This window comes from Mauremys reevesii, linkage group 2, assembly GCF_016161935.1.
Source record: "Mauremys reevesii isolate NIE-2019 linkage group 2, ASM1616193v1, whole genome shotgun sequence".
Lineage (NCBI taxonomy): Eukaryota > Metazoa > Chordata > Testudines > Geoemydidae > Mauremys > Mauremys reevesii.
Window position 1 is genome coordinate 261,382,194 of NC_052624.1, and position 10,766 is coordinate 261,392,959.

At 40.8% G+C, this 10,766-nt stretch overlaps 1 long non-coding RNA gene across 2 annotated transcripts; it reads right to left on the reverse strand.

Annotated features, from left to right (window-relative positions):
* Positions 1-803: 803 nt before the first annotated feature.
* LOC120399627 lies at positions 804-10,758 on the reverse strand. Of its 2 annotated transcripts, none has more exons than XR_005595259.1 (3): positions 10,508-10,758; positions 3,527-3,674; positions 804-1,058 (listed from the first exon to the last, which is right to left on the reverse strand). It is a non-coding gene; the product is annotated as an uncharacterized LOC120399627 (long non-coding RNA). The 2 variants fall into 2 exon arrangements; XR_005595260.1 differs by lacking the exon at positions 10,508-10,758 and adding an exon at positions 6,090-6,247.
* Between the last annotated feature and the right edge of the window lie 8 nt (positions 10,759-10,766).

The window sequence follows — 10,766 nt, forward strand, 5'->3', positions numbered from 1 at the left end:
CAAGAAAAACTCCTTGATATAACTGACAATGTAAATACTCAGGTTTTGAAAAGTTGTCATTCCTTGATTTTCTTTTCACATTCTTTCTTTCACTGTACACAATGGAATTATATATATAAATCCCATGCATGTAAAGAACGATTGGTTTAGATTTTCTTTTCCCACTAACTTTGATGTTCTTCTCCAGTGGTGCTGCAACCAAGGCTTGAAATATTTCCTCCGCTACTTGTGTCATGTCAAACATTCTCTTAATATTAAAACAAATCAAAATCAGGAGGATCTAATTGTCCTGGGTTTGATTCTGTTAATAAATAATGAAAGATTAAATTGGAGTTCAACCATTTCTCACAGCCAGACTGAGGCTTCAGAGATGACTTGAAAATGAAAGACTCCAAAAAGGAAAAAATTAAAATTAAGTAAAAAAAATTAGAACAAAGCACAACAGTTAATATTACTAACCCTCAACTTCCACTGAATTTACAGGGAACTTAAGGATTACTCAGTGCCTCATAGGGATCAGGCCCTTGTTGAATGGGAACATATGACTATGTTACAGTAATATGTGCAAATGCCATCATCTGTGTATGCTCTTAAGCCCCAAAGGGAGGGGTGTCAAAGATGCTTAGACATGAGAAGTTGCAATCACATGAAAATGCAGCTTATCGCCCAGCAGCTGGGAGAAAATGCAAGCAAACTGACAACTGTTACTATTTTTCTTTCTGGGGCTACTGCTTTCTGTGAAAATTTTCATTAAAAGTCCAAAAGGTATTTTCTGTTGAAAAACCATTTATTTAGGGGAAAAATTACCGGCTCTATTCAGTAGAGACATTAGCAGATGGAATCTATGGTCCAAGCATGGATTTGACTAGGAGATACATTTTCTGTGCCACAAAATTGGGCACCTGTATGCGTCAGATAGGTGAATACATATGCCAAGCCAACTTCTGACATGCTCTTCCTGGCAGGTATAACTCCCTGGATCCTCAGTTATGCCTTCTTCTGAAAATGGTCCAGTGGGCACAAACATCATTTGCCCCTGTTGTTGTGTGTGGAAGTGCCTGGTTTAGAAACATAAACTTTTGAAAATATCTCCCATCATCACCACATCCACAATGAAACTGGAAACTCCTCTCAACTAAAAAGCCAGAGGAAAGATTAGTTTTCACTTAAGAATTATTAAAATGAAGAAGTAGCACAGAGTTCCCCGATCCCATCCCTCATTCCCTCCTTTCTCTCTGGGCCACTTGTTTGGCTCGTCAGACACTTCCCAACTAATTTGCTAGACTGCCAAGATTCATAGATCCCAAGGCAAGAAGGGACCATTGTGATAATCTAGTTTGATTTTCTCTATAACACCAACCATAGAACTTCCCCAAAATAATTCCTAGGGTCTATCTTTTAGAAAAACTCTGTCTTGATTTAGAAATTGCTCATGATGATGGAGCACTGTCTATGACCCTTGGTAAGTTGTTCGATTGGTTAATTACCCTCACTGTCAAAAAAATCACACCTTATTTCCAGTCTTTACCTTCCAGCTATTAGATCATGTAATACCTTTGTATGCTAGATAGAAGAGCCTACAGGTAGATTCTTACAGACTGTAATCAAGTCCTCTCTTAACCTGCTCTTTGTTAAGTCAAATAGACTGATCTCTTTGAATCTATCACTATAAAGCAGGTTTTTAATCCTTCAGTCATTTCTGTAGCTCTTCTCCAAAACCTCTCCAATTGATCAACATCCTTCTTGAACTGTGGACACCAGCAATGGTTGCACCAGTGCCAAATACAGAGGTAAAATAACCTTTCTAATGCTAATAAACACTTCTGTTGATGCATCCAAGCATTACATTAGCCCTTTTGGCCATAGCATCACACTGGGAGCTCAGCTGATTATCCACCACGATTCCCAGTGCTTTTTCAGAGTCACTGCTTCCCAAGGTGGAGACCCTATCTTGTAAGTATGGGCTACACCCTTTATTCCCAGAGGTATACATTTTGGCCATATTAAAACACATATTGATTGCTTGAGCCCAGTTTACCAAACAATGCAGATGGCTCTTTAGCGGTGAGCAGTCCTCTTCATTATTTATCACTCCCCCAATTTATGTGTCATCTGCAAACTTTATCAGTGATGATTTTATGTTTTCTTCCAGATTGTTAATAAAACTGTTAAATAGCGTAAGGCCAAGAACCTATCTCTGCAGGACCCCACTAAAAACACATCCATTTGATGATGATTCTCCATTTACACTACATTTTGAGACCTATCAGTTAGTCAGCTTTTAATCCATTTAACATGTGCCAGGTTAATCTTATATATATAGTATTTTTAAAATCAAAATGTCATGAGGTACCATGTCAAATTCCTTACAGAAGTCTATTATATAAACACTAATATTTTTATCAGCCACACTGGTAATCTCATTGAAAAAAGATATCAAGTTAGACAGGATCTATTCTCCCTAAACCCATGTTGACTGGCATTGATTATATTACCATCCTTTAATTCAAAAATCAATGTGTAAAAATCCCTCCAATGCAAAATGCACGTGGTTGCTACTACTGTTACATTTTGCATTTCAGGTCATTTAGACACCCCTTTTCTCTCTGCCAAACATAATCTCCATGCCAAATAAGCACCCAATCCTGCAGTACTTAGATAAAGTTTCAATTGAAGTCAATGGGAGTTTTTTGCGAGACAAATCCTGCAAGATCTGATTCAATATGAACAATATTACCAGTTTGTGTAACTGCGACTATGCACTTCTCTTAGCTCAGTGAAATGGGCAAAGATTATTCATTTCAGAGAGACTGGGAACCCTGCTATATCGGAGCTGGCTATATATTTAAACAAATGCTTCAGACGCCAGGATGTCCCCAGGTGCTGTATATTACAAGGTACCATTTGCATTATTAATAGCACAGAACTTTCTTCCCAGCAAGCTGTGGAAAATCTTACATGGATTATCTTTTTGAGAATGAGAAATTAAATATTTACCAGAAAACAAGTTCTTCTGCTTGTGTGATTTACTTACTGACAGAGCGGTTGGGTCTTTTATCATAAAGAGCAGAGCCTCCTTTAGGATATAGGCAGCCACTTATACAAAGAGGAGTGGCTGAGATGGTCCTGAGGCAGAGCCTGGCTTTGGTATTGTGTTCTTTCTAATCCTGCAGCATGCTCCCTTATAAGTGAAGTAGTAATTTCTTAAAGGCTAATTTAAACTCAACAACACATGCTCTGATGTCCCTATCAATAAATATTGCATACGGAGCTATTTTTATTTCTTGCAGTTTGACTGCCCAGATAACTAACATTAAAAAACAAAACAAAACAAAACACAGCTTTATATTAGGAGCAAAACTCTATTTTATCCAACACTGCCTGCCTTTAACTATTTATGGCTTGGTGCTGAGAGGTATTGAACACTACTACTGCTGTTGAGGTCAACGGTAAGATGCTGAGGCTGTTCGTAACTGATTTAATCTTTTAAAGATAGAATTGTAGATAGCACAAATCATTTACTTACAGAGAGACATATCCTGCCGCTGTTAGTCGAGTAAAACATCTAATGGCTTCAGTGAGATTATTGACAGAGGAAAGACTGCTAGATTTGGCCTATTAACTGGAAGGGATTGATCCAAAGTCAGTGTCTTTGCTGGGCTTTGTATCCAGCCCTAAAAGAGAAAATAGTTGATACTCTATACAAGATTAAGGTATTCCACTTAAATAAGACAGTATCTAGCTACCTACCTGCCCCTATGGAAAAGTCCTATAGAACAATATTTTCTAAACATTTTTAAAGCAAACCTATAGAGTTTTAGAGTAGAGAAATAACGTTCCACTAAATTCTATAGAATTGTTTAAAATTTCCTATTGCAAGGAGATCATTTTCTATTGAATTATATAGATTTTAGGAGAAATCTTAACACAACTCTTTTTAAAATTGTCTATCGAAAATAAGTGATCAAAATTATGAGTTTAATTATTGGTTCACTGCTTTAATTGCTACTAAATTCTATGTTATTGTTTCATAAAGGTATTTATCAACTTAAGCTAAATTAGTTTAGTTTATCTAGATTTTTATTATTTATACCATATTCATCCCTTTGGTATCTGCATCAACCTAACTTGTTGTTTATAATAAATACAAATACTATTGTTATAGAACTGATAGAAAAATTATTGGTCATCCTATTTGGTCCATCTTCCTTCAAACGTGCAGTTGTTAATTTCACAGAAGCAGGAAGACATTCCAGTTAATTTCATATTTTTCCCATTCTTGTTAATCATAATTCTATAATTGGTGCTAGGTATTGCATAGGGGTAAAATGCATTTGCCATAGTTACCAGGATGCTAAAAAGTGTTTAATTTCAATAATCAGGACTTTTGCCAAACACCATAAACCCCTCACATAAGAAGCAGCTTTAAACATTAGCTTTTTGGCAAAGAAAAATATTGTGGGATTTTTTTTAATGTTAAGTGAATTTGCTGCTTTTTAAATGGTCTGCCTTGGCAGCCCTGGAGAACAAAGTCAACTATTTATGCACTAAACAGGTACAGTACATCTAACAGAAGCAATGGCAGCTTCTCCACACTGCTCTACTAATTTGCTTTGAACCTAATCTAGAGGCATTAACTCTTTCGGTGAAATGCTGGCCCAGTCTGAGGTCACAGATAGGAAGGGTGAGGCTACCACAAGAGCTCCAATTAGTTTTGATGGACTTGTGATATGAACATGTGTGTCCACTAGGTACTGAATTAAGACAGCTAAAGCCCTGAATAGCTTGCAGAATTGTAGGACTAGTGAAATGTTTTGTCGTGCACTGCAAATGACTTCTTTTGGCTGTTCTTAACAATATGTGCATTGGAAATGTACAGGTAGCTGAACAGGATTTTGCTCATCCTTAAAAATGGATACAGACCAAAGATTTACAGGGCTGAAAGTCTATTCCATTAACAATCCCTGGAGCCATCCAGACCTCATGGGAAGAAACAACATACAGGATAAAACAAGTTAAATCCAGTGATTTACCTGACAGGATGTCAGACAAATTCATCGTAAAGTATAGAGTCTACTTTAGCATACTGGCAGCTGCTCATTGCAAAGAAGTGATTAAGTGGCTGAGATGATCCTGGCAGAGCATGGCTTTGCTATTGTGTTCTTTTTAATCCTGCAGTTTGCTTTCTTAAAAATTATGTGCTCATTTCCAAGAGGCAAATGTAGTTTTTACTGTATGTCACAAAGGTCTCAGAGGATAAAGGCTCTTTCTAAGAACTCTGGCACACTGGGTGAAATGGACTGATTAACAGTTCACATCAAAATTAGCATGACTTGTTACTGCTAACAAGCTCTCATGCACCTCACCCCTCACTATGTACAGATAAAACTCACACAAGTAAATTCATTGCTAAGGAGAGGTCAGTCAGCTGTCTCCGAGAATTTTGGGTCTGTGATCAAATACATGGTTGTAGTTCAGACCAAGTATTGCTACTCCATCCACTACTGTTCCCATCTGCCATGGATTATGCCATCTTGTTCAATATACATTCTATTGTTCTTAGAAAACAATAATTTCCTACTCATTAATTTGAGCTTTGCATCTCACATCCATTAGTTTGGACTGATTTGTCCTCCTCTATTAGATCATGCCTAGTTTCGGAAAAATGTTCATGTTTTAAATCACAGTGGTTGGATGTGGTCAACCCTAAGGCACTCCAAGAGTTGAACATGAACAGCGAATACATTTTTAAACATGACTACATTAAGTTCAAAGTCCTATTAAAATCAAGTGAGCTAAAACTTATTAGCTAGCATGTTTTAAAACATGACCATTTTTTCTAATCTAGACATGAACTTTGTCAAACTGCCATAACCCATATGAATGTAAATTTCTTCATTTAGCTCAGATTTAGTTGTATAGACACTATGACCTGACTATGACCTGTATCTAACTAAGCCAGGTTTCCATATTGTAAAGGGGAAAAAAATCACACTCCAGATGACTTTGAAACTATATAAAATGTAACAAAATCCCATTCTGTTGTCAGGTACTTCTTCTGTAATTATTTTCCTGACAGAAGCTCTTACCTCAGTCAGTTTCTCCTCCTTTCCTCTTTCATTCACACATAAGTGATCATGTCTCCCTCCTTCAATGTAGTGCCATGGTTTCTTCCCTCAATCCATGGATCCCCTTCATCTCCTTCATTATTTTGCATGAGAGCTGTCATTTTTCTCTTCAAACGATATCAGGTGATTGGCGGTTATGTTCACACCCAAAAGAAAGCCACTAATTTTCCTATAAACAGGACTTTCCTTCCCCTCTGTAATGATTCACTTTTCAGCATAACTGGCAAGCTGGAGGAGTAATCCATCCTAGCACATATGGCTGGAAGGGATTCGTCATCCTCCAGTCCAGCCTTCCTGGCTGATCTTCTCTGCATGATGGAAGATTTGTGTGTGGTATCAGCAAGGATTGTGTTCATTGCTATGGTCCTCTTTGCAGCACATTGACTCAAGCACAGGACTTTTATCAAGATGCCCCTGCAAATCATGAGATATGGATACGTACCACTTGGTAACTGTAAGTGCTGGGTCATGGTGTGAGTTCCCAGATAGGGTTGCCACCTCTCATGGATTGGCCAGAAGTCTCCTGGAATCAGAATCCATCTCCTGGTAGCTACTGAAACCAATCCAGGAGATTTTAATAGGCTGGGCTAAGGCGGGCTCCCTACCTGCTTTGGCTCCACGCAATTCATGGAAGAGACCAGCATGTCCCTCTGGTTCCTAGGCACAGGGGCAGCCAGGGGGTCTCTGTGCACTGCCCCTGCCCCAAGCACCAACTCTACAGCGCCTATCGGCTGGGAACTTCTGCCGGAGCTGCGGGGGAGGGGGGGAAAGGGGGCCTGCAGGCAGGGGCTGCACGTAGAGCCACCTACCCACCCCTGAGCCTAGGAGCCGGACATGCCAGTTGCTTCTGGGAGCTGCCCAAAGTAAGTGCCACCCAGCCAGAGCCCACACCCCTCATCCCCTCCCATACCCCAACCCTCTGCCCCTGCCCTGATCCCCCTCTCACACCCAAACTCCCTCCCAGAGCCTGCACCCTGTCCCACACTCCAACCCCCTGCCCCAGCCCTGAGCCCCTTCCCGCATCCAAACTCCCTTCCAGAGCCCTCACCCTGCACTCTCTCCTGCACCCAAACCCCATGCCGCAGCCCTGATCCCCTTCCCACACCCAAACTCTCTCCCAGAGCCCACCCCCCTCCTGCACCCAAACCCCATGCTGCAGCCCTGATCCCCCTCCCACACCCAAACTCCCTCCCAGAGCCCACCCATCTCCTGCACCCAAACCCCATGCCCCAGCCCTGATCCCCCTCCCACACCCAAACTCTCTCCCAGAGCCCACCCACCTCCTGCACCCAAACCCCATGCCCCAGCCCTGATCCTCCTCCCACACCCAAACTCTCTCCCAGAGCCCACCCCCCTCCTGCACCAAACCCCATGCCCCAGCCCTGATCCTCCTCCCACACCCAAACTCTCTCCCAGAGCCCGCACCCCCTCCTGCACCCCAACCCCTACTCCAGAGTCCGCTCCCACACTCTGAACCCCTTGGCCCCACCCCAGAGCCTGCATCCTTTCCCAAACCCCAACTCCCTGCCCCAGCTCAGTGAAAGTGAGAGTGGGGGGAGAGTGAGTGACAGAGGGACAGGGGATGGAGTGAGCAGATGCAGGGCCTCGGAGAAGGGGTGGGGTATGGGGAGGACAAGAATGTTTGGGTTTGTGTGATTAGGCAGTTGGCAACCCTAGGTCCCACATGTGAAAATAATGTGACTTTATTCCTCGCTTTACAAAAACATATTACCTTTGATTGCAGGAGCAAAGAGCGCTGTTTATTTAAGAAGGATAAAGACATGATTTCCCCCCCACCCAAGATATATATATATATGTATGTATTTACACACAGTACATCCAGGAGCATACACAGATGGACAGGGCCGGATTTAGAGGCAGGCAACCCAGGCGACTGCCTGGGGTGCCAGACTTGGTGGGTGTTGGGCTTGGGGTGCAGGTTTTGTTGTTAGCTACAAAAGGGAAAATAGAATGTTTGAAGTAAAATATTTCAGGTATTCTATATGTGGATTCATTTTTCACTAACCTCCTACAATGTTCTGGATCTTGTGGAACCTTCCAGACTTTCTGAGAACTACATTATCTTTGAACCTCCTAGAATGTTGTCAGCCATGCCATCGCGGGTATATAAGGGGTGGGGTGTCGACAGTCAGTCAGTGAGATATAAGAATGAACTGAAGTGAAGTGAGACCCAGCTGCAATATTATAAACCTTGTTTTATTGTGTAATTGTGAAAGTGTACTTGTGTTTTAAGACTTGAAGAGTGTAAGTGGTGACTAATAGAGGACATCTTTAATGAGACTCCAAAGATATCTATCAAACCCCATCTATGCAACAGTATCAAAGAAACACTGTTACTTCTTTTGCCATGCTTAACACGTAATGTTTGATGACTTTCTAAGACTGAGGAACATAGACTTTTACTCTCCCTAATACTGTCTGTTTTCCCACGTAGAAAATAAAAGATGGTTCGGAAGAAGCTTTAGGATCTCAGTATAGAAAGCAAAAAGCTTAATTCCAATCTAATTTGTAGCAAGGGCCAAATTTGTTGGGAAAATAGCTGAAACAGACCAACATAGACCGGGCTTTAGGCAGTAATGATCGTCCAAGTGCAGAAGAAATTGAGGCGCAAAAGGTAAATGATGGAAGTCCTAGTACTAAGAAATGAGCAGATTTACCTGAAGATGAGGAATGGAAATGTGAGGAAAGTGATAGAGAATCATCTAGATTTCCTGCCGGCATAAAGGCTGTCACCTACTGTAACACTACTTAATAATGGTCCACCCAATGTTAGTGCACAGTTCAGTTTCTTGATGTTAGTACATTTCAGTTAGTCTTAAAATTGAAAAGTTTCTTAGAGGAAACAATTTTTTTTATTTGCTTATACATGGTATGAATAAATACAGATTTACAGATCCTAGTGAGCAAATTTATCGTCTTGCATGACAGGGCTAAATCATGCATGCAAATTGTGCATCAAAGTTGTGAAATGGGCTACAAATGCAATAAAAATAAGGTATTAAAAAATTAACAAATGGAGGGAGGCACTGAAGATGCTCCTCGCCTGGGCTGCCATTTGGTCTAGGGCCAGCCCTGCAGATCAAATACATTCTTACATCCTTACATACCTTATATCTAATCCATTTGCTTGTCTGTGCAAAAATATGCTTCTATCTTTTCTCTCTCTCTCTTCTGTACTTTGAGGAAGAGAGAGACCAAAAAGAACCCAAGTCTTAGGTCAGAAGCCAAAGTAAAATAAAGGTCCATTTCACTTCTATTATCCTGCAAGGTGCCCCTGAGAATTCTCTCTGCCCACAGGATCTTCTAGTTGAAAATTACTTTCTTTCAGGTTTTATTAGTTATTTGCACTCCTTGGCTTTGGGGAAATTTTATACCAGATTTTATTCCACTCTCTTACCTGGTTCAGGGCACTTTTGGTTTACTTGACTTTTTTTTACACTACTGTCCCCACTCTACCTAGCTATCGATGGACTGATCATCTCGGTCTATGAAAGACTGGCTCTCTCCAGGCCAGCTATCTCTATAGCAATGTGGAATAAGCAGTACACTGATAAAGTTTGAGTCCAGTCCTGTCATTGACTTGATGTGCAGATGTAATCAATTCACTTCTCTGTCTCCCCATTTCCACATATGTAAAATGGGGATAATATTATTTACCAGGCTGGTTGGAATAATGAAAGAGATGTTGCTAAATCCACAGTTGCAGGAGTTTCCATTCTAACAAGGCCAGGTTGAAATGTTAGAATGGTGCGGAGTTTAAGCTGCTGGGCTGACAGAAACTTTGGGGAATCAGAAAATCTTCTCCTACATTGTGACCGTGGCTGGGGTCCACCTGCTCTTATTTAACAGAAACTCCATACTCTAGTCCAGTATATTTCTTCATAAAGAATTCTCCTTGCCCTTGAACTGAACCGCCACTACCCCAGCTGGCACAGAATCTGAATTTGGGGTAACAGAAGAAGGAGGATCACACTGTCTTGCAGCTTAGTGCCTCTCCCCCCCAAAAAAACACTTTGCAGGGGGCTTTAGATTTGCCTGAATAGACCACAACAATTATCTACATCTCAGGGCGGGATTAATGTTTGTAAACCATATCGAAGCACAACCGAAATATAACTGCTCAGTATGATTATTATATGCTAAGTACTTTAACCATTCTAATTTTAAATGACACTACTGAAGGAGAATTTCTATTACTCCCCATGGAGACTAATTCCCATTCTAATAGACCCTCATTAGAGGATCTAATATTCAGCTTGAACAGTATTCAGTAGTGTAGTCCCATGGATAAACCAGGGAGTTTGTCATTGAGCTCAGTGGAAGGAGGATGAGACCTCTTGAAAAAAAATCATACTTACCTGAAACATATAAGGAAGAAAAGTGTCTCAAGAGGAGTATTGTGGAAAACACAGGCATTGTAAAGTGGTTGCAGATGCTACAAAGCAAACGTTACTGTGTTCTTCCTTGTAGACAATGGAGATAAGGTGTCCTCTTTACAACATCCGTAAGCCCAAAATGAGAATACTGTGTTTGGTACAAGGACTCATCTGTAGAAGGGAACATTAAACTGGCTAGCTACATAAATGATGAAAGGATTGCAGTGCGTGCTCTGTGGGT